The following is a 21,579-nucleotide window of genomic DNA, read 5'->3' on the forward strand; positions in this document are numbered from 1 at the left end:
CGTCCGTATCTGTCCTCACACAAACGCTGTCCCACAGACCGAATTTTCTAGCTGTTCAATAGCTTCACCAGCTGGCTCTGTGTCTCGTACACGTTTGTCGATGCAGTTTCTCGAAGCGCTGCTTGAGTGCTTTCGCCTCGGGACGATTCTCGCGCAGGTTGTCCCGCAGTCCATCGAAAATCTTGAGCGGCAAATGGGCTTCTCGTAGCAGTAGCCATGGAGGCGCCGCTTTGACGCGTCTGGGACACCTCTGCGCTGCGGCACAAGTTACACGTGCGGATCCGGTACACTTCGTCTTCAAGTAAAACCAGCTTTAGTTCTTTGGCGCTTCACGAAACTGCAAGGTTTGCGCTGCGGCGCGACGGCTGTGCAACCTAATAGGGCGAACGAAGCTGAACGGTGGCGAAGTATTCACAGGCTTCTCAACCTTCGGCGTATCTCGCAGCTCGTCCTGACCCTCGCTGTGTACGACGGTGGTTTTTTTTGTGGCGGCTCAGCAGCTGGGAACAACGAATGCGTGTTTTGTCGGTGCGTACGAACGGGTGGCTTTGGCTCCGTTGCTCCTCAGGACGCTGAAATTCATCAGGTCGAAACAGCTCCTCCTATTCCCTCTCCCACCCGCGAGAAAATCCTTGTGGGGTTGAAGAATTAATCTGAAATCATAGTGTAGTGTCTTTCTTTCCATAAGGTCATTCCTTCGAAAGATACCCTGAATTGCTGTCATCTCTTTTGCTTCCAGCGGTGCATCCGACGTTTCGCAGCTTTCACGACAGCTGAGCGCCGCCAAGGTGAAGCGGGCGACAACCAAACTGTTCTCCAGGCTCGCGTTTCCTGTCCTCCGGTTATGTACCTATTCTCGTGAATCTGATGTCCGGAAGGTCTCAGTGGCTCATGGTACCTGCAGTTCTTAAGCAGCGAGTCAGCCAGTATATTCAGATTTGTGTTGTCCCTGCCTCGGGTTTTCCTCTTGGTGGATTCCGATTCTGTCGAACTTGCTTTTGGGCGAGGTGTTAGCTCAATATGCGTTATTGATGTTTCTTGGCAAAGCTTCGTTGTTTCGTTACATTGACCCGATATGGTCACCAATAGCGGTTCAGATTTCCTAACATCAAGAACACAGAACGAACCAGACTCGAACCTGGGCGCAGCGTCCCGTTCTGACTTGACGATTGGTGATAGCGGGATTTTAGGAAGCTGCGTTAAGGATTCCTCATTCATGAAGTCTGGGACGAAGATATACTCGAAAGTGTACGTTGGTTGCTCTATGCTTTCTTTCACGTAAATTACCTTGCCTTTTTTGTCGTCTCGTTGAGCAGAAACAGCTGAATAGTCGTTGGCTGCGGCAGGCGTACCCCTGTGTTCCGCACCCCCTTCCTCAATTGGGACGCTCAACGCTACCTCCGAGCTGGCTCCCACGTTGACAATACCCTTGAACGTTGAAGACTGCAACTTCGGCAGGGCAACGTCCGACGTTGACGGGTGTGAGCCGCAGTGAGGAGGATGGTCTGCATGGGTGGCTGGGCGAACACCGTTGCACACGACGGTCAAGGGTCGAGGGTAATTTGGCTTGCCTGCAGTGCCGTTAGTAGTGACCTTCCTGCCAGGCGCCTTCCGGGAGTTCAAGGCCGAGCGCAGGTGGTTTAGGACAGTACATATGCTTCCTCGATACGCCGGTGCGTCGAAATATTCTCGCTCAACTTCATCATGGTCCAGAAGCTCAATTATTTTCTTTTCAGTCTCGTACAGTGCCGCTTCATTTCTCTCGAGCAGATCAATGGCCGCTTGAAGTTCATGCGGATGCGTCGAGGCGGCTTCCAAAAGATCCGTCGCTGCCTTGAGCAGTCGGGTACCAGCGCCGCGAAGGATACGCTGCTGCCGGCGCAGCTTATCAATCGCACGCATTCGGTCGGTCGTCACTAGGTGGTCAGGGCCAGCCATGCTGACCTCCGGCTGAGGGCGGGGCTGAACAGCGTCAACAGCAGTTAAAGGAGAGGGTTTCTGAGAACCTCAAGCCGGAGGGGACGTCGGTGGTCTCCTTCGTCGCGTGCGGTCGCCTTCCCGGGTTTAACGGCACCAAAATGTTAACGGAAGAACGACGCAAGGCAGACCTGGGCCATGGCTGCCCTTCGCGGGGATGACAACTTTACTGACACGGGAAATCTGCATGATGATGGTGATTGAGTGGCGCATACCCTTCGGGAGATTCAACCCTGGACACCAGTTTGAGCTCGGTATCCGGGTCTGGGATGGCCACGGAAGCCCTCCACTGCTCGAAGGTGGGTTTGGGAAGTGGGGGCAAAGCTGGCGCACGTTGACACTCCCATACTGTATGGAAGAGGGTTTCAGGCTGGGGACAGCAAGCACAGAGGGAAGGGTGTTGGGTTGGAAGATGAGGTGGAGGCGGGTGGGTTGGGGGTGGGTATTTGCCTGGAGCCGCCGCCAAATTGTAGCTTCCTCTCTGGAGAGGCGGCAGTGTGGTGGTTGTAGGCTGCGGCCAGTTTGTCTGTAATGTGCGAGAATCTCTGTGTTGCTAGTCAGAGGGTGGGTTGATCTTGAGAGGGTAGAAATTGTCCACTGTCAAGGTTTTGCTTGCCGGGACGATGCAAACGACGGGGGGGGGGGGGGGGGGGGGGGAGGGGCAGTGGACGCGACGACGGAAGACGGGGAGCGAGATAATTGAGGCGCGGGGGGAAGGTCGAAGCACTCAAATTCCGAGGAAGAGTTTCGCTTGCACTGCGCACTGCTTATGGTGTTATTCTATTGAGTTGTGCTTTGATCGTTCTTGTGGGGTTGGGAAGACCTCGCTGCGGGGTGGAGGTGCCGGCAGCGGTGTTCGAGAGCCGGACGTCGATGAGTGAGGTCGGCTGGGCGTTTCGAACGGAGAACCGGCACGTAGCCGGGAAGCGTTACGAGTGGATTGCGCAATTTTCGCCGTGGGTTGTATGCAAAGGAAGTGTGATTTTAGAATAAACAGCGTTTCAGGCTCGTCCGCGTAGGCCATGAAACAGCCCGCCATCGTACAAGTCCCAGTGTTCCGTCACGGGTTGTAACGAACCGGATGAAAAAATTAAATGGCGCAGCCTCGACGGGAGTTCGACGGTGGATAACCCCGCAAATCGCGTGGAATGAGTGTGATGTTTACGACGGGCTGGAGCCAAAATATGGCGTTTTATTCTTGCACTTCCGCCTGCCATAGCAAGCAGTTACATTTTTATGTCACGTTTGTTGGAATAGTTGTCTAGGCTGTTTTCGACGCGAATTAAATGTATACGTGAAACCCGATGCTTTGGTTCTGCGCGTTATGTGCGATAGCCAAAACAAGTAATTTCGGGGCTTCAATGCTTCCCTATAGAGTGTGTTAAAGCAGGAGAATATTTATATCCTGTTGTGCACGTTTCGCATTCAATACTTACGAGAAGGCGTCTGGTTCCGCTAAAAAACGACAGGCTTTAAAGGAGTACTGACACGAAATTTCAAAGCTGAGATAACTATGTAAAACGCTTCCTTTTCATCAGGAGATATCTCCCAGCAAGTTTCAACAGCAACCGTTAAGCGAAACATATTTAAAATCCATTTTAATCTTCGCCCGCACGAGAAAGCCCAGAGCGGCCGACGTGACATCATCTGCTACGTGCCCCAAACTGCCGACGTAGGGGCTCTCATGACGAAGCCGACGCGCTGGCTGTGGTTGGCGCGCGCTGCTCGGGCGTGTGTACACGTCATGATTTTGGGACTGACGTCATGCTGCCCGGGCCTGTGGGGACGGCGAAAACCTCGGCCGGTCTGGGCGCGCGCGTGCGCTCGCTCGCGCGCGCTTCCAGAGAGGCAGCGATACGGCAAGAATGGTGACGTCATGTTATACATGCTGTCATGGCGGCCACTCGGCGTTTTTCAGTCGAAACCGAAACTGGCACGAATAAACGACGCCGTAAATGAATGTTTACGCTGCGCTCGACCGTCTAATCTGTCATTCTATGATTAGTGGGCTGGTAGACACGCATAGCAGCGAAAAAAACGTAACATAAAAATTTCGTGTCAGTACTCCTTTAAATATAGCTAAACGTCAGGCTAATACAGCTAAACGTGAGGCATTAAATATATCTCTTTTTTATAGATACAGGTATAACCAATTTTGGATTTTTAAGCGAAAGCTTTCTTAGTGGGACCGGTGGCTTCCTGTCAAAAAACTAATGAATTTCCCCATAGACCACTTGGTCGACCGAAAATCTCTGATAAGATTTCCGGACACACGGCGCATCCGGGAAACCGGGCCTCTATTGTGTCAACACGGTACTTCAAAAATCGCGAAAAAGGAACGGTTTAAATAAGCCAATACACACATAGATCATGAAGAAGAAGACAATACTATACCTTTATCGAATAAACCACGTGTCGGTATAAACTAAGATAGCTCGCAGAGAGAGAGAGAGAGAGAGAGAGAGAGAGAGAGAGAGAGAGAGAGAGAGAGAGAGAGAGAGAAAACTTTTATTGACGCAAGGGCTAATTCGGGGGAGGGGTGGTAACCGAGGTATGAAGGTCCCCGGTGGCTTTGGTAGCCCGGGCAACGATGGCATCTTGCACCGCCGAATCCGAGCTGCCCAACGCCCTGCCAGTGCTCACTGTCTCGATATAGGCGTTTATTTATTGCGAGAAAAATCGTCGCATTGGTTTGTTGTTCCTTTCCTATTTGGGTCTTTGAAAGTTTGTCAATCGATTGACGCACTTTCTGCGAAGGTTAGGCGCGTTTTTAGCTAGGTAAGGTTAAGTGATTAATCGAAATATAAAATGGGAAAGAAGTGGACTGGGGATATTTTGACCTCATTTGGGAGTTCACCAGCATGCAACCCAGTCCAAGGGCAAGGGAGAGAGGGATGAAAGGGGATAGGTGAGAACAAATGAGGACAGAGGAAGAGGGAGAGAAAAAAGAGGTAAGGAGTGCATAAGGGTGGCCGGCAGGCATTGGGCTACAGCCGTTTGATGAGGTCGGTCTTTTAGAGGAAGTTCAGGACAAGTCGGAAGGCTTCTCGCCGGATGGAGTTGCGGCCCGTCGTGACACGTAGATCCATCAGGGTGTGGCTGGGCAGCCCGAGACGCTGGAGTGCTGCCCGAAGCTCTGCTCTCTGGGCGTCGTGCTGGCGATAGGAGCAGAGCAGGTGCTTCAGGGTCTGGGGCTCTGGGCATTCAGCACATGTGTGCGACGGCCGGCGGCCTTGTCGGTGCAAGCGGGCTGCTTCCGCGCGTTTGACGCAGTTTAGCTTTGAAGCAGTTTTAACCAGAATCTTTCGTGCTTCCATCCACTCTGTTATGGAAGGGAGGGTAAAGTTTTTTCTCCCCAAATTGACAACGTCTGTGTACGTGAACTGGATGCGTTTTGTGGCGTTTGCCCTGCCATCACCAAGGTACTAGGAATATGTTGGCGCATGCAGCTTTTGTAAATATGTGACGCAAGCACAATATCGTTATGCATAGTGGTACTACCGAGCGTGAAGTCGAGAACGTAAGAACGTCTCCAGTGTAAACCCAACTAAAGCATAGGCTGTATCGTTCAAAATTGTGTTGCTATCAAGGCACGAAGTTCACAACGTAAAAAAATCTTCAATGTGTGTTTGATTGAAAATTGACTGTTTTCTTACGGCGTAATAAAGCGCGGCAAGCCCCGGCCAGCAACAAATATTGTTTTTTCCAGAGAATCAAAGTTTTTCTACCTTTCTTATGTTAGTATTGATTGTTTTAGAAAGTTAGCGTGGATGTTTCTGAACATGGTTCTGGAGTACAAACTGGAGTACTGGAGTCCAGAACATGATTCTGGAGTACCAGTTTGTCGTTTCGCCACTTTTATCATACTGGGCAAAATGCCTATTTAATTGCCGAATTAAAAAAGACGAGTCTAAAGGATTTACCCACTGCTGAAGTCCGCTCCAAGGAGACCCTCCGAAACATCTGCTAGAATTCTTCCCGTGAAGCACAGTTTCTAGTGTGTTTACCTTAACTTTGTTATCAGTGCCTGGTCGCGCCCGGCTTTTCTATCGTGTGTTTCAAACGGAAAATGCGTTTACCCCTTCTTTCGGATGCCGCATTTGCAGCCTTGTTTGTTAGAAAAAGGATGTAGTTATGCGGTCATCATTCCAGACTGTTCTTGTTTGATTGACACCGTTCTGGAAGTAATTCAACGTTTCAAGAGACATAGCACGCGATAAAAATGCTTGGATAGCAAACGGCGCCCCATTCAGAGGCCAGGAGTACCTGGAAACATATGGGGCCCGAGAAGAGGGCACCACCCACAAATGGCTAAACGGCTCTAGAATGCTCAATAAAGTTTGTTCTCTCTCTCTCTCTCTCTCTCTCTCTCTCTCTCTCTCTCTCTCTCTCTCTCTCTCTCTCTCTCTCTCGCTTTGCCGATAGCTCGTGCGTGCCCGTCACTTTGTTTGCTGTATTTTCAGAGCTTCTGTTTTATTCCTCATAGTTCATTGCGTAGCATATTCGTTATCCTATCTAGTCTATTTACTGACAAAACTACGTCGTCTTTGGCTGTGGGAAAAAATATACCTAATTTCTGAGCGGTTTTAACTCTCAGAACATGAAGTTCTAGTGTATATGCCAACTCTTATCGTTGAACTAAAAACGGCTTCCCATTTCTAGCGAAAACGGCTGAAGCACGGAAGCTGCAAAAAGAGCCGAAAGTCTGACCCTAGTAAGGGGCTTCCATACCGCAGACTTGCTTTGAACTATTTAGCGCGCGGATGTTTTATGGCGAGACATCGAAACCTTCAATGTGCGAAAAACTTTGCTTCTCCAGGGATGGGGATGGTTTATACAGAAGTGGTTTTCGGGTTAACAGAACGTGGCTCCTTCCCTCCCTTATGCCTATATATTGCTTACGACTGTCAGTGGCTCATTCACTTGCTGACGCGATGGACACGACAGCGCCATGCTGTTGGCTTTTGATGTGTCTGATCTTGGCTACTGGGGTAGATGGTGTGCTCCAAGCGTTGTCAAAACGGGCAGCTGAGTGTGGTACGAACCCGGCGCTAAGCTTCGTACGAGTAGACGGGCAAGGTGAGAATACGAGTTTTCTTGGTTCTTTGGCGTTCGAGATTTCGCTTCACGTACCTCCTCCGCCCCCCCCCCCCCCCGCCCCTAATGGCCCAACGTGTCCAATCCAAACAGAAGGTGGCACATAAGTTCCACTGCCTTGAAAGGCGAAGCAGTCTAATTCCTTGGATGCAGTAAATTGTGTAGTTTGCTTGATAATATAACGCAATGGGCTTTTTTTATATAACGTTACCAAAATCTGAAAGTGGTTCCGAAACAAGTTTAAAAATTAAATTAGCTAACCCATTTGGCGGGCAAGATAGTCGGCGGAATCTTGGCAAGCAGAAAGTTACAGGCCATTGCTTGCCTTCAAGGTTTGTAACCGTTTCCTTTGGTTAATCGTAGCACTAACGGTCATATCGTCTTGTAACGGAGCAGGTGATCCTGGATATTGCAGAATTGTCGTGTGTCATTCCGGACGAAGGAATCGTTGTGCTTGCATTAGTCTGGCCACCGTTAACGGGCATCTGAACTGCAGCCAATTAGGTTATAATGCTGGAATGCAGAATGCTTTGACGCCGCCATGTTTAGGTTAAGTTTGCTAAAACTGTGTTTGCCAAGTCCGGGCGGAAGGCAAGCGTGCACTACGTCGGTGTACACCTGTCTACCGCTTCAGTACGCCCCTGGTTTGTTTTGAGGCGCACATAGGAGGCTTCTCGGTGCCTCGGACAAGGCTGTACGGAGGTATTAAGATTGATAACCAATGGGTTCGTGTTTCGCAAACATGTCAGTGTCACTTAGTGATGCAAGTGCCACAGGCATGTATGCATCACGCCGCCGGAGCCTATTGTTGAGAAATTATATTTTATTTCTCGACCCGGATTTCGGTAATAGATATTTTAACTGATTGTCTTTGCAGTGGAACTGTCCAACCTCTGTGTCCGGCCTATGGTTAGCGCGGCACTTGAGGATATATTTTTTTTACTTCATTACAGACCACGTGCGGGCACAATCCGCGTGAAAACCAACATTGTACTGTTCTTACAGTCATTCCTGCTTCTAGACATCTTCGCTTCGTCTACGCTAGCGTCCGCCGTAAAAATGGCTGCTAACAAGTTGCGCCACAAGAAAATAAGAAATAGCAATCTTATAAGAGCATACTGCGCCACAAATAAACCCCTCAGTTTTAATAACAAAGAATACGAACTAAACCAAATATTTAAGGACATATTAGCGGGAAGATAAAACAATTGTTAATGCATTCACCACATTTACCTCCCATACTAGCTTACAAATTTTGACGTAAACCTCACCTTTTGATCAGCCAACAATATGGAACCTGACAATGGCGTAACCCAAGAAGCAGCCGACATAAACCATCGACGATGCTGTTAGCCTGGTTCTCATTCATTTACGCTGTATTAAGTATCAAATATGCAACAATTCGCCCAATTATCGACTTTGTTAGTGGACAATTTCTCTTTCTAACGATGTTTCTTGCCGCGCGCTTCACCTGCCTATCTTGATTGTTTTTTATTCCTTGGGTACGGTGTTGGCCAGAGAGATATACTGATATTTCTAACCTTGTATCGCACTGCCTTTTTTTTAAATTTTTACTCGTTTATATGAGGTACCATGAATGCACGCAGTTAAGAATTGCGTACCTCGAACTCAGGCCGGTCCAACTATAACCATGCACTCTACCTGAACGCACCGGTGTTCGAACGGCCAATCCTGTCTAGCAGTTGGTCAAAAGTATTTCCTTGTGGTTGAGAGCGATGCAATCGTTGGCGTTAGATGCTTAGACGAAGTGTCCAATCTGTACCACTTAAAAAGCGGAATATTGCGGCCCTAACATCCACACCGCCACGCCTGCCCAACATCATATTTAAAGTTAGTTTGATAGAACGTCTGTCATCTAGCCACCTTTAACCTTTTCCATATCTTCTAGAAAGTTAGATCAGTGACGAGCAGCTTCGACCCATGAGAAAAAGCAACATGCCGACACGCACAGAGCAAGCCTGCGTCTTTCGAATTAGCCCACTAAAGTTAAGGGAGACTACCTTGTTCACGTTGCTATGAGACTTACTAATTCGTGAGCCACAGGCACCAATACGAAACGTTTTACGGTGAAAATGTTTCTAATGGCGTAGTTTGCTTATTTTAGATACGTATCCTTTTTGTACCAAAGTAACAATATACAAAGAAACTATCTTAGTTTTGCTAGTTTGTCCTAGATGGAGCTCGCTGTCTAGCAAGCCAAAGTTACAATTTTGTTGTTCAAAACATGGCACATTTATATAATGAGTACACTAGGCCGTGAAAAACGCTTTTATAAATGTGTAAAATATTTCATAATGAAGCACCATTGTTTTTAATCTGGGGAATCATAAATGAAAAAGCACCATTTCAATGCTATGAGCTGGGTTCCCCTTAAGTCAAGTTTTATTGGATATCAATAGAATACAGATAACAGGAGCGCAGGCAAAAAACGTAGTAGACAGCGTGTATCAGCCCAGATGCTATTTGTATATAAGGGCTTTTTTGAATGATGCATTTTTGTTGACTGTTGTTGAGATTGACTGTTTTTGTTTTCAATTTTCAGAACGACAAGCTCTTACCAGCCTGCTGCGCCTCCTTCGGGCGTACGACGAGTGCATACGCCTGGCGGACGGGATGCGCTACCGAAGACGATACGTTGTCGTCCAGTCATCGCAAAAGGACGATAATTACCTCCTTCGAGAGCCGTGAACCTCCGCACTGGTTAATAAATAGCGTAAACTGTCAAGGGAAATAAACAACTGCGAATGTGCTCAGCTTAAAGAGATGATGATGATGTTTTAATGTTTGTGGAGCAAGGCCAGTCAGGGCAAAGAGTGCCAAGAAAGTGTTTTGATAAATAGTTGACAACTGAAATTGGTGAGAGGGAACACAAATAAAATCAATTAGACTATGAGTACGGCTGGTGTACAGGGCCAGGGTTAGGACCAAGAGTAGTTAAAAGATAAATAATATGGCTGGTGTATAGGACCAGGGATAAAACTATGGGTGGTATGAGATGAGCTGTAAGTGAACTTCTGACAAAAACGTAAAGGTGCGCTGAACACAAAATATGGCATCGTCTCCTAAAAAGTATGACGGATGGAATGGAATATGTTGTCTGTAGAGTTCTCTGAAGTGTTTGCGTCGCGTAATGTCGAGTGCCTTGCATTGAATGAGGATGTGTATCACGGATAGGCCCTCCCCACACCTGCTACACAGGCGTCTTGGAGATCCCGTGGGCAGATGCGAGTGCGTTACATGTGTATGGCCTATCGCTAACCTAGCTAAGGTAACTTCAATGTGCGTGTTGTGTGAATCAGTCGTGTATTCTCCCAAGTGTGGTTTTATTACGTACAGTTTGTTGTCTCTCTCTTTGCTCCAGTCTGCTTGCCAAGTTTTACGAAGTTGTTGTCTGATGGGCGGCTTGAGGTCTGTGTTAGGTAGTGTAGTTATGTTTACTGTGTTTCGGAGTGTAGCATTCGCTACATAAAACCGTGACCCATCCGCCACTTCATTTCCTCCAATGTCAGAGGGGCCTGGGACCCAACACACAGCAACCCCAAGGATTGAAGAATAAGCTAGCATAATTGATTTAAAGACAAGATTAATGACATGGTTTTTCGATTAATGTCCGGATGCCAATGCACGGACGACGCTCAGCGAATCTGTATAGATGATGGATTTAGGAATATGATGTTCAACTATGTGACTTACAACCACAAAAATGCCATATGATTCTGCCGTAACAATACTTGTATTTACATTCATGGTTTTACCTGCTTTAAAATGGGGTCCATGCGCAGTACAAGACACTGCAGTGAACGTTTTAGATGCATCACTGAAAAACTGTGTGGCCTATATTTATCTTGCAGATACATGAAATGCTGCAAAATCCCACTTCTTTGTGTCCTGTTCTTATCGTATTGTCAGAAAGGCAAGTCCTCTAGGACTTTATGCCAAAGGGCATATTATTGCAAAAAAATAAGTCACATGACACAGGACGAAGATACCATGGTGCTACAAGATCAGTGTGAGATGATTTGAATGTGTCTAAAAAGGAGACGTCATGAATAGTCACTTCGTCTCTCACTCTCTGCGAGAAGGGAACAGAAATTGATGGGCGGTTTAAAAAGAGTTACGTTGTGGATGTATCATTAAAAACTGGTTTAAAGAGTTGTTTATTCATTGATGAGATTTTTCAGGCATATAGAAGATCAACATAAGTTCGCTGGTACGCTAAGCACGATTTGTCGCATTCTGCGTAAAGACTGTTGACAGGACTAGTACGGAATGCGCCACAAGATAGGCAAAGTCCGAAGTGAAGCACTGGATCCAGCATTTTAAGTGGTTTTCGTGGCTGACCCATACACAACACTTCCGTAGGTCAACCGTGACCATACCAATGCGGCATAAAGGCAAAGCAGAAGTTGTTTGCCTGCACCATATGATTGGTGAGATAGGACTTTTAGAATATTGTTATGAAGATACTACGAGCAGCAAGAGAACTTCCTTAAATGGGTATGTGCGTAGTATCCGGACAATTTCCCCAAAGCGGGTATGTGCTCGAATATGAAACAATCCGCCACAAGTGGGTATGTGCCTGGATCTGGGACTGGCAGCCCCACCGAGAGTGCTGTGCGCGGGACTGCTTCTGAGACCCGCCGAGAGCTCGCTCTGACCCGTTTGGACTTCACGGCAGTAAGACCTCGCTACAACGTCTTGTCAATAAACCCCACTATATTTTGGTGGAATGATGGACAGTGTTCTACGGGGCCTCAAGTGGAAAACATACCTTTGTTACTTAGACGACATTGTCGTGTTTTCGCCTGATTTTACCACTCACCTTGAGCGCTTAGAACGGGTCTTGACGTGCCTCACGTCTGCTGGATTACAGCCGAACTTGAAGAAATGCCTCTTTGCTGCTCGCAAACTGACCATTTTGGGTCATGTCTCAAAAGATGGCATCCTTCCCGACTGGGAGAAGCTTCGCGCCGTCGCCCAATTTCCGAAACCCGCCACGATTAAACACCTCCAAAGTTTCGTCGGATTATGTTCCTATTTTCGCCGCTTTGTCCGGAACGTCTTGCGTAGATACGCTGAATGGATTGCTCGATACTTGGAAATAATTTTTAATGCCTCCTTGCACCAAAAACGGGTCCCGGACGACTGGCTTGTAGCAAAAGTGGTCCCGGTACACAAAACCGGAGACAAGCAGAACATCGAAAATTACCGGCCAATCACCATAACCTGCGTCTGCTGCAAACTCCTCGAACATGTTATATCCAAAACTATATATCAGTATCTAGAAAATACAAAATTACTACATCCTAACCAACACGGCTTCCGACAAAAGCTTTCAACCATAACGCAGCTTCTTGAGACTATCCAAGACTTTTCCAAAGCAATAGATAATGAAAAACAGGTAGACGCAATATGCCTTGATTTCGCAAAGGCCTTCGATAGGGTTCCTCATAACGAATTAATTACGAAATTGAAGCAGATTAGTATAAACAACAATGTGGTGCAATGGGTCAGGTCACATCTAACATGTGGGACGCAGTATGTGGACATAAACGGCTACAAGTCCGATCGTTTACTGGTAACTTCTGGAGTCCCTCAAGGGTCCGTCCTTGGACCAGTATTATTTCTCGTTTACATCAACGATATTTGTTCTGACATATCAAAATATTACAGTTCGACTACTCGCCGATGATTGTTTACATTATCGAGAAATATGCAACCATAGTGATCAAAAAATGCTCAGCGACGCGTTGTCGTCTATTGAAAAATGGTGCGAAACATGGAAAATGCAAATAAATAAAGAAAAAAACGGTTGTTTTGCGAGTTACAAACAAGGTAAAGCACGTCAAAAATTTCGAGTATCAACTAAGTTCCACTGCGTTAGCTACCGTTAACAAATGTAAATACTTAGGAGTAACAATATCTGAAGACCTGAACTGGACCCAACATATCACTAATATCTGTTCTACTGCCGAAAAAAAGTTATGGTTCTTACGTCGCAAAATGAAACTCGCTCCAACCCCTGTAAAGTTAACAGCGTACTTAACAATAGTAAGGCCTACACTGGAATACGCAAGCATCATATGGGACCCTCATCAAAAAGGATTAATTAAAAACATCGAGCGCGTACAAAGAAGAGCGGCGAGATTTATTCTTTCAAAGTATTCTCGTAATGATTCTGTAACACAGACGCTGCAAGAATTAAATTTACAACCCCTCCTAGACCGCCGTCGTATAGCCAGATTTAAATTCTTGTTTTTGCTCTCCCAAAACACCTTTAACTTCGATGCAGAGCAGTACCTAATTCACCGTCAAGTGCGGAGCCTACGAAGTGACCACCCCAGTAAATATCTAGTCCCTCAATGTCGTGTGAACACATATGCATACTGGTTTTTTCCTAGAACATTAAACGACTGGAATGTATTACCGGATGCTAGACGTGATTGTCAAACTGCAGAACATTTTGAACACAATGTTACAAAATATTTTCAAAGTGAATCTTCGTGAACGGTGATCGTTTTTGTTTGCGTGCGTGCGCCTGTGTTCTGTTGTAAGTTTGAACGTATTTGCTGTAACTTGACTCATGTTACATTGTAGGATGTAATATTGTGAAGTGTATTTTGTGATGTATGTGATGTAGCATGTAAGTTGTAGAATATAGTATAGTGATGTATTCATTTTGCACCGGCTATGCATTTCTTCTTTACGCTTGACATGACGGTTATCACGTCAGTTTTCTACCCCACCCCTGTAACGGCCCAATCGGCCAACAGTACCTGGAAATAAATAAATAAAATAAACTTCGCCACCATCATCGAACCTTTGACGAAGCTTCTCAATGGACCCGGTAGAGAACCTGTCGTCTGGTCGCCTGCCTGCGAGGAAGCTTTTGTGTCTTTACGGCGCTTGCTTACATCGCCCCCAATACTACGCCATTTCGAGCCCCTCCTTCCAACTGAGGTATCCACTGATGCCAGTAGTGTCGGTCTCGCTATTAATTTGATGAATTGGGTTGTGAAGGTGATGGTAGAGAGCTTCAGACGTTCATAGAATACTGAAGAGCCTGAATGTCCAACGAGACGAAAGATCCACCGAGCCTGAATGTTCAACGAGACGAAAGATTCAACGAGACGAAAGGTCCAATCGAGCCTGAATGTCCAACGAGACGAAAGGTCCACCGAGACGGAATATCCAATGTTGGACCTTTCGTCTCGTTGGATCTTTCGTCTCGTTGGACCTTTAGACGCTGAATCCTGGGGGGTGGGGGGGGAGGGGGGAGCTACGAGAGGCAGCATCGCGTTGGCCTAAGCAGGACAAAACGCCAGACAGTGGTAACAATAATCATACGCATTCATTTCAGCGCTTTGAGCACGGCTAAATACCTCCGTGCCCGAACAATTGCGAAAGAGGACGTTGAGAGGACCTGGAGGCCCACCAAGGTCCGCCAAGATTGATAGGTGGAGAATTATGGCCGGTATGTAACACGTGCCGTAGAGGGTTCATTGCGTTAACTGTCCGTTTACTGATAACATGTTTTCTGCGGCGGTCAACAGGAACGTTGTGGTGTTTTGCAGGGACTTGGAAGACGGTCGGAAAATAGCGGTAGTGGCAAAAACATACGAGTCGAGAAAGTTGACGGAAAAAAACAAATGACACATATTGATAAAATATCTTGCGAAGAGTTTACACATTTTAACTAGAATAGTTTATGTACACGCCAATACATTGCCGAGTGTTCAAGGAGTTTCTAAGCTCTTGAAAGTAGGCTGGAGAAGTTACCGCTAAAGCTGGGCATTTGCGTTAGTTGTGAAGAACTAAGTAGGTGACATTGTATTAATCTTTATATTTACACGCGAACAGCTCTACTTGGGAACCTTTACGTCATCAACGTTTTAAACAGAATGAGGGAAGACAAAGCAACAGATTATAAATATTCGTCGATGGTACGCCAAACCCAGAGTATGCGAAAAAACTGTACTCTTGGGACACTTTTTATACTCCACACAAAATGTTCTAGGCGAGATACACGTTCCTTTATCGATTTATTCTGTTTTTCAGCGGAAAAATTGAGACTAGTACTAACCAAGTTGAAAACTTACTGACATGGTTTAATGGCAAAAACCACTACTTCCATTGTCGAAATTGCAGGGATTTAGGATGCGTAATAACTCCGCGTTTCATAAATATTTCCCTGTACTTTTCTGCTATTCGTGTTTTGGTTTTTTTAAAGAACGACTGGTAGGCTCTCTTTAGCATCGCCGGACGCGCCCGCACGCAATGCCTCCCTCGGCGATTTGAGCGCCACAACGGCAGGCGGCGGCGAAACGCCCGTCTGGATACGTCCATGATTTATCTCTATGCGTCCATGCGGCCGCAGAAACACTGTCTAAATACGCAGTTGGCGTTTGTTGTGTTTGGCGGTTCCGCATACTGTTCGGTTGGTTTTGTGCTGTGTCCTCGTTGCAGTTTGTTGTTGGAAATAAGACCGTGTGAAGAACATCACCACCGTAAGTTGAAACTTTGCTTTCGTTTGCGTTCTCGTTTACGGTGAATGTTTTGTGGGGGCTTTCTACTAGTGTAAAGAATGGCCAGTAGAGATTGGCACATAGGCGCCTGGTCAGCGGTTAACCGTCGACATGTGGGCTACTTGTTATTCACTGCATGTTTGTAGGGCATGGAGGATAGTGTATCTGTAGTCCTTTAGTTACTCGCAGTCCTACATGTGTAATTGAGGCACGTGTGTAACACTGGTGTTACTACCGCTCTTTAAAGCAGCACTTCAGCGAGGAAGGCACCACACGAATCCGTCTACTGTGGTGTAAATGGTGGCTGGCGGTAGACAGTTAACGAGCACGTCGGGATTTATACAACTCCTCCCTGAGTGGCCCCTCGTTGCTACCCCTTCTCGCTTCCAAAGGAACGCATTATACACTCACTACGCTTTGGCGAAGTCGGTAGGACGAAAAAATTGCGCTGGCATTATGTGTAGAAAGTTGCATTGAACGAATTGCGCAGAAATACCGCCGAAAGAGTAGGCACGCTCCGTTACGTTTCACTAGCGCGTTTCGTTTTTTGTAAGAAAGCGTTCCGTTTAGGTGTAGGTCTTTTTTTTTCTTTTGCTGGCCCTGACGCTGCGTTCGTGTTTGTTTTTCTAGCAACATGATTTGCGAATGATGATGTGATATACTTGGCAGGAAGGAGTGAAACAAGGTTTTCGAAAGTTTGTATAGCGGAATACATCGATATCTACAGTTTATTTAATAGTTTCACTGTGCAATTTATAACCGTCGAGGACTCCTGACAATTGAGAACTGGAAAAGGACCCTTTGGTACCTTAGCAACAAAATAACACTGCTCTGCTTATATTGCTTTGCGCTATGTATTCAAGATGTGCGTCACTAAAATATGACATATACTTAGGGGCATTCCCCTCCCCCCCCCCTCGTGACGACTGACCGTACGCAGAGGCCGCCGTCATTCTGTAATGCCCTTTGGGCCACGCGTTGATGCCACCTAGTATTCTTGAGAAACTGAAAAAACTGTAGTCTACTGAAAGTGCCTTAAAGCGAGTTGGTTTACTGAAGGTTAGCAGTATGTGTTCGCTAAAAGCATTGCTTTTTAAGCCGCACTGACAACACGTGTTTCTTACACAGCGGGCCTCTACTTTAGGCTCAAATTGGGACGCTTTCGTTCTGTCAGGTAGCTTTCACGCTGAACTTCCTCGGCACTGGCGCAGATCACAAGAGCTTGTTGGGGTAGTCACAACTCTTCATTGAAATATATAATACGAAGTCTCCAAGAACTTGCCCTACCGTCCCCTGCGTTTTTCATACTAAGGTCGTTCAGAAAGTTCGCGCTGTGTTGTGGAACATTTTATTGGTGCTCAGAAAAATAATTTAATTATAGCTCACAAACTGCCGTTGGTGAAGACACTTACGAAAGAGCTTTAGGGGTAAGCCGGGTGCATGCCGTCGGTTAGTGTACCAAAGGTACTAGGCTTCAATTGCTATTGCTTTGCACGTTCAAAACATCGACAGCAATGAGTAACAATTTTTTCCGCGAATGTCCGATTTATCCAATCAGCGCAGAATTAGGGCGATGAAACAAATGTTTTTAAGTGCATGCACTAAAAAACATCGTCGTGTTCGTGTTGGAATCTGCTGACGACAAGTTGCCGTTGTCACATTTCAGCGACCTTTCAAAGTTAACATTTTTTAATAGGCGCTGTAGTTTCTGCTCTATTACAATAGGATTAAAATTTACCTCCTTCCGCGTTTATGCGCACGTGTGCAGCATTAGCAGCCTTTCCAACTTCATAAAACGTTGTACTGCTGAGAGCAGCTTTATTTTAATTGAAGGCTATGGAACACTTGTTGGGCTAAATGCGCCTAAAGAGATAGAGCTCGGACATTTAATTCAATGAGGTAGCGACTGTTCTTGCTCAGGTTCGCAAACAAACAGCTCAGCTCAGACATTCCCAACGACACGAAGACACCGCAAACGAATATTAAAAGAACCAGTTCCCGGCTGTGGACTGAACAGGCTTAAAACGACTTAAAGGAGCAATGAAGAGAAAACAAAAGTTTGTTCTATTCGAAAGATTAGGTGTTTCATAGTACCCTAAGCGCTTTCCCGGAAGCAAATGATGCTTTATTCACTGAGAAATAAGGCAATTTAAGCCAAAATTTTAAATCTCCCGCTAAATTGCACATTTCGGGACGTGAACAATGGCGCCATACGAGCCGGTCCATGAAACAGATACTTAGTATGTCGTCTCCATATAGCACCCACACGCGGGAATCGAACAGGAACCGGAACTCGTGCCGAAACCGAGACGGCGGCCATTTTAAAAGTACTAGTAAAACCTAGTACACCCGCAGCCCTAGTCATAAAATCGACTGATCCGGAGAACAAAACTCTCGCCGAGAAGCTCGGGCTTGCATTTAACAACCTAACACCACTTGAACGCTCAATGCGTCTAAGTGCACGAGCGGCAGGAGTTGTGGGATACGCGGATGGACCGGAAAACGATCATTCCGCGATAGCCACAACAGACGACGCCCAGCCGTCGGCACCGCTGCCTCGTCAGCCCCGTCGCGACGGACGAATACAGACTGGTACGTATGTGCCGTATTTTTATTACGGTTAATAATAGTTCAATTTCAGTGGCAGTATCGCTTATGCCAGTTGGCCGGTGTCGTGTATGGAAAGCCGTTCGCGCGAGCTCTCTGCTCCGACCAGAAAGATACGAGCGTCAATCCGCGGTGTGTACGGCATTTCTTTCCCCCATGGTCAGAGCGCTTTGACGGCGCTTTGACGAAGTCGGCGACGAGCGCCAGCATGTCCCAGGAGTGAGCTAACGTAAGGGTCCCTGCCGTAATCACTTCCTCGGAAATGAAGCGAGCACACTCTTACTTCCTTTAGCTCTCTTTCTCCTCCGTTTGCAAAGTTCACAAAATGTAGCCACCTGCTTCGCCGAGGTTCGTCGTTGGGCAGCACATGAAAGGAGATCTGCTCACCGGCGGGGATGTCGCACTCCCTCGACGATTTGCCCGTACTACATGGGAATTTCAAAACACAGCAACGATATTTCATTGTAAAGTACTCGAACAAACTGAAGTTTTCAGTGGTTGTAAACTGGAAACGAGCTGCTAACAACAGCAGCAAGCCAACACCATTCCGAAACTTCTGCGACGACTGTCACTATCTCGTCGCTGCTTGCTGTTCCTTACTCCCCTCGTTTCTATTTTTACCTTTGCTGGTTTGCGGTATGACGGCCAACCTCCTGTGAAGGGATTACGATACCAAACAAGGTCGCGGCTGTTGGTGCTGGGACGTTTCGTTGGCCCCGAAGAGCCTCGAACCCGAAAATTCGTCTGCCCGACGATGGCGACGGCGAGATGTCGAGTTCGGCTGACGGTAGTTTCGTACGCATTGGCATACACGCTTGCATGTTTATTCGGAACTTCAACCGTTTACTCCACCGTTCTTAGTGTCATAAAAGGAATGTGCAGTATGTTTAACGGGCATATAGCTCACTATGCAAACTGGTAAGCCCTGCCTAACTTGCGTTTGCTTTTGCCGGCCTCCGCCAATCGCAGAGCACTCTCGTGTTACATCATAGGTTCTGTTGCGGGAACTAAGCTGGTGGGTCGCATGGTCATTGCCTTTTAAATGCAGAGCATTTGCATAACTCACGATGTCACCCGTGCGTCGGCGTCCGCAGCAGCCAGCCTCCCCCTACACTATAAAAAGAAATAACAGTTACCGGCGCCTGGTTTCGATCCCAGGACCCTGCGGGCGGAACGCAAGGTACATGGTGCTCTACCCACTGCGCCACAAAGGCGATACAGAATGAAAGGCTACGAACGCGCCTTATATCGTTGACTCATTCAAACTACGTCAAGAAGCTGCTGATACAACGCATTCACTACCTGTGGGCGGAACGCGAGGTACATGGTGCTCTTCCCACTGCGCCACAAAACCGACACAGAATCAAAGGCTAAGAACGCGCCTTATATCCTTGACTCATTCAAGCTACGTCGTCAGCGGCGTGCGTTAGCGACTCAGCGTCGTGCTAGCGGCGTGATAGCTGCTAGGTGTACACGTGATAGCACCAACCCCCCAAACACTACACGTTAACGCAATACACCCACCCCCTATGCGACGCATTTACTCGAGTCCCCCTAGCGGGGAGATGGGCCCATTTTTTCCCTAATTATGTAGCTTATTTTAGCGACGTTTGTGTTAAAAGTGGTGTCAGTATGGTTCTAACGAGGCAATCATTCGAATGAACCAAACGTGTTTTCTCTTCATGGCTCCTTTAAACAAACTCGTGGAAACGAATCTATTGGGATGGTCCAGTTCAGGCCGTACTCTAAAGTGACGTCATGCAATTCTGTTCGGGCACTCTGCGGTTGGAGGGCGAAAACTCGTTCTGTTTTAGTCTCGGTTCAGTTCTGGTTACGACGGGACATCCTGAGAGAAACTAATCTCTTGAGACCACACAATGCCATATATGTAGCCCCCAAGGGCGTGCAAATTTTGCTATTCTCGGTGTTTTCTGTACCAGTAAAAACGGACTAAATTCGGTAGGCATCATGAGCGGTGCTTCTTCGGGCAGTAAATGTGTACATTGTTTTGCCGTTTGAATAATTTTCTCAATTTGGGGCGCCATGCCCCTTAAAGTGCACAATATCATGGCTACTTGTCGACAGCCGGTATTTCAGCTCTCTAGACCGTTTCGACGCAGGATGTTACAGGGATGATCCAGCTGCGCCATTTGCGCCATTTTGCTACAATTGTACTCTCCTGCGCTCTGCTGCGCCCAGTGGTGTTTTACTTGCGCCAAATGCTCCGAACCGCTTGAACCCGGTCTTTCGGCCGAGAATTGTCCCCTCAAACCAGCTGAAGCAAGAGACGATCATTCTGCCGCTAACCAGCACGATGGTTCCTAGGTTGGAAACTTGGAGGAAGCGGTGCGCTCGATTATTCGGTTGCCCCAGTCGAGCTCTGCTCATGGTGCAGCCACAGTGCAGCAATAGTGCAGCCACGGTGCCGCTTCGGAGCAGAGATGGTGATTCGGCAGGTCGGCATGCATACACTCCGGTGGCGTGGACCGCAACGGAGTGGTTTCCCGCACTGCTGCAAACAAGCATAATGGCATTACTTCATGTGTATCGCGTGTAGAAACTAGCGATTGACGTTCGGCCACTCGTGACAAGATGCACAAACGAGAGTCTATACTTTTCTGCGCTCGCGGCGAATCGTTTTATTACTGTGCGGCCTTATATTTAGGGCTAATGCAGTGGAGTAGCGCTAGCCAAAACTGCATCAGCGTAAGTTTAAGCAACTTACCGTTTGGGATTTTCACAGCGGGTTTCTCTTTGTTTTTGTTTTTTGTTCTTTTTTTTTCATTCCGCGTGGCGGTATTGAAAATAAAGCCCCTTCATATGGCTCTTATCCACCGCCTGAGTGGCCGGGAATGTGGTGCTGATGTCGGCAATGAAAAGCGGCTCAGGTGGAATTTGGAAGAAAAGGGGATCTCATGCCGTGCGTTGCTGAAAAGGGCTGAAAACATTATTTCATCAGGGCAGGCTTTATTAGCAGAAGGCAACTCTGCCTTTAGCCACACCCTCTCCGAGCTGAATGAACTTAATAAGAAGGCAAGCAAGAAGCAATAGTATGGTGTGATGTGTGTGAAGTGCAATATTTTCTGTCTAAATATTGTCGAGCCGGACCCTCCGAGCTGGATGAACTGAACGAAATGGCAAGAAGCAACAAATCAGTGCAATATGTTTGAGATAGTGAAATAATTTTATTGTAAATAAAATGGGCCCCCTTTTGGTATCAATAAGTTTTTGTAATGATTACTTGGTGTTTTTTAAGTTAAAGAAACGCTTGTCATCTGCTTCACTTGCAGCGGTGTCTAAAGGCGGTGGGGGCACACATGTTTGGTGCTTTAGTTACCAGCTTCAGAGTCTG

At 47.0% G+C, this 21,579-nt stretch overlaps 1 protein-coding gene across 3 annotated transcripts in view; it reads left to right on the forward strand.

The window, feature by feature from the left end:
- Positions 1–15,471: 15,471 nt before the first annotated feature.
- LOC144180530 (uncharacterized) overlaps positions 15,472–21,579 on the forward strand; it is a 29,323-nt gene continuing 23,215 nt past the window's right edge. For all 3 annotated transcript variants that reach the window (XM_077708858.1, XM_077708859.1, XM_077708860.1), the window contains exon 1: positions 15,472–15,602. The gene's annotated coding sequence lies outside the window, so the exon portion shown is untranslated. The remainder of the gene's footprint in view (positions 15,603–21,579) is intronic.

Source organism: Haemaphysalis longicornis, unplaced genomic scaffold (assembly GCF_048455015.1).
Source record: "Haemaphysalis longicornis isolate Haplotype H1 unplaced genomic scaffold, Haemaphysalis longicornis Haplotype H1 scaffold_4, whole genome shotgun sequence".
NCBI classification, from domain to species: domain Eukaryota; kingdom Metazoa; phylum Arthropoda; class Arachnida; order Ixodida; family Ixodidae; genus Haemaphysalis; species Haemaphysalis longicornis.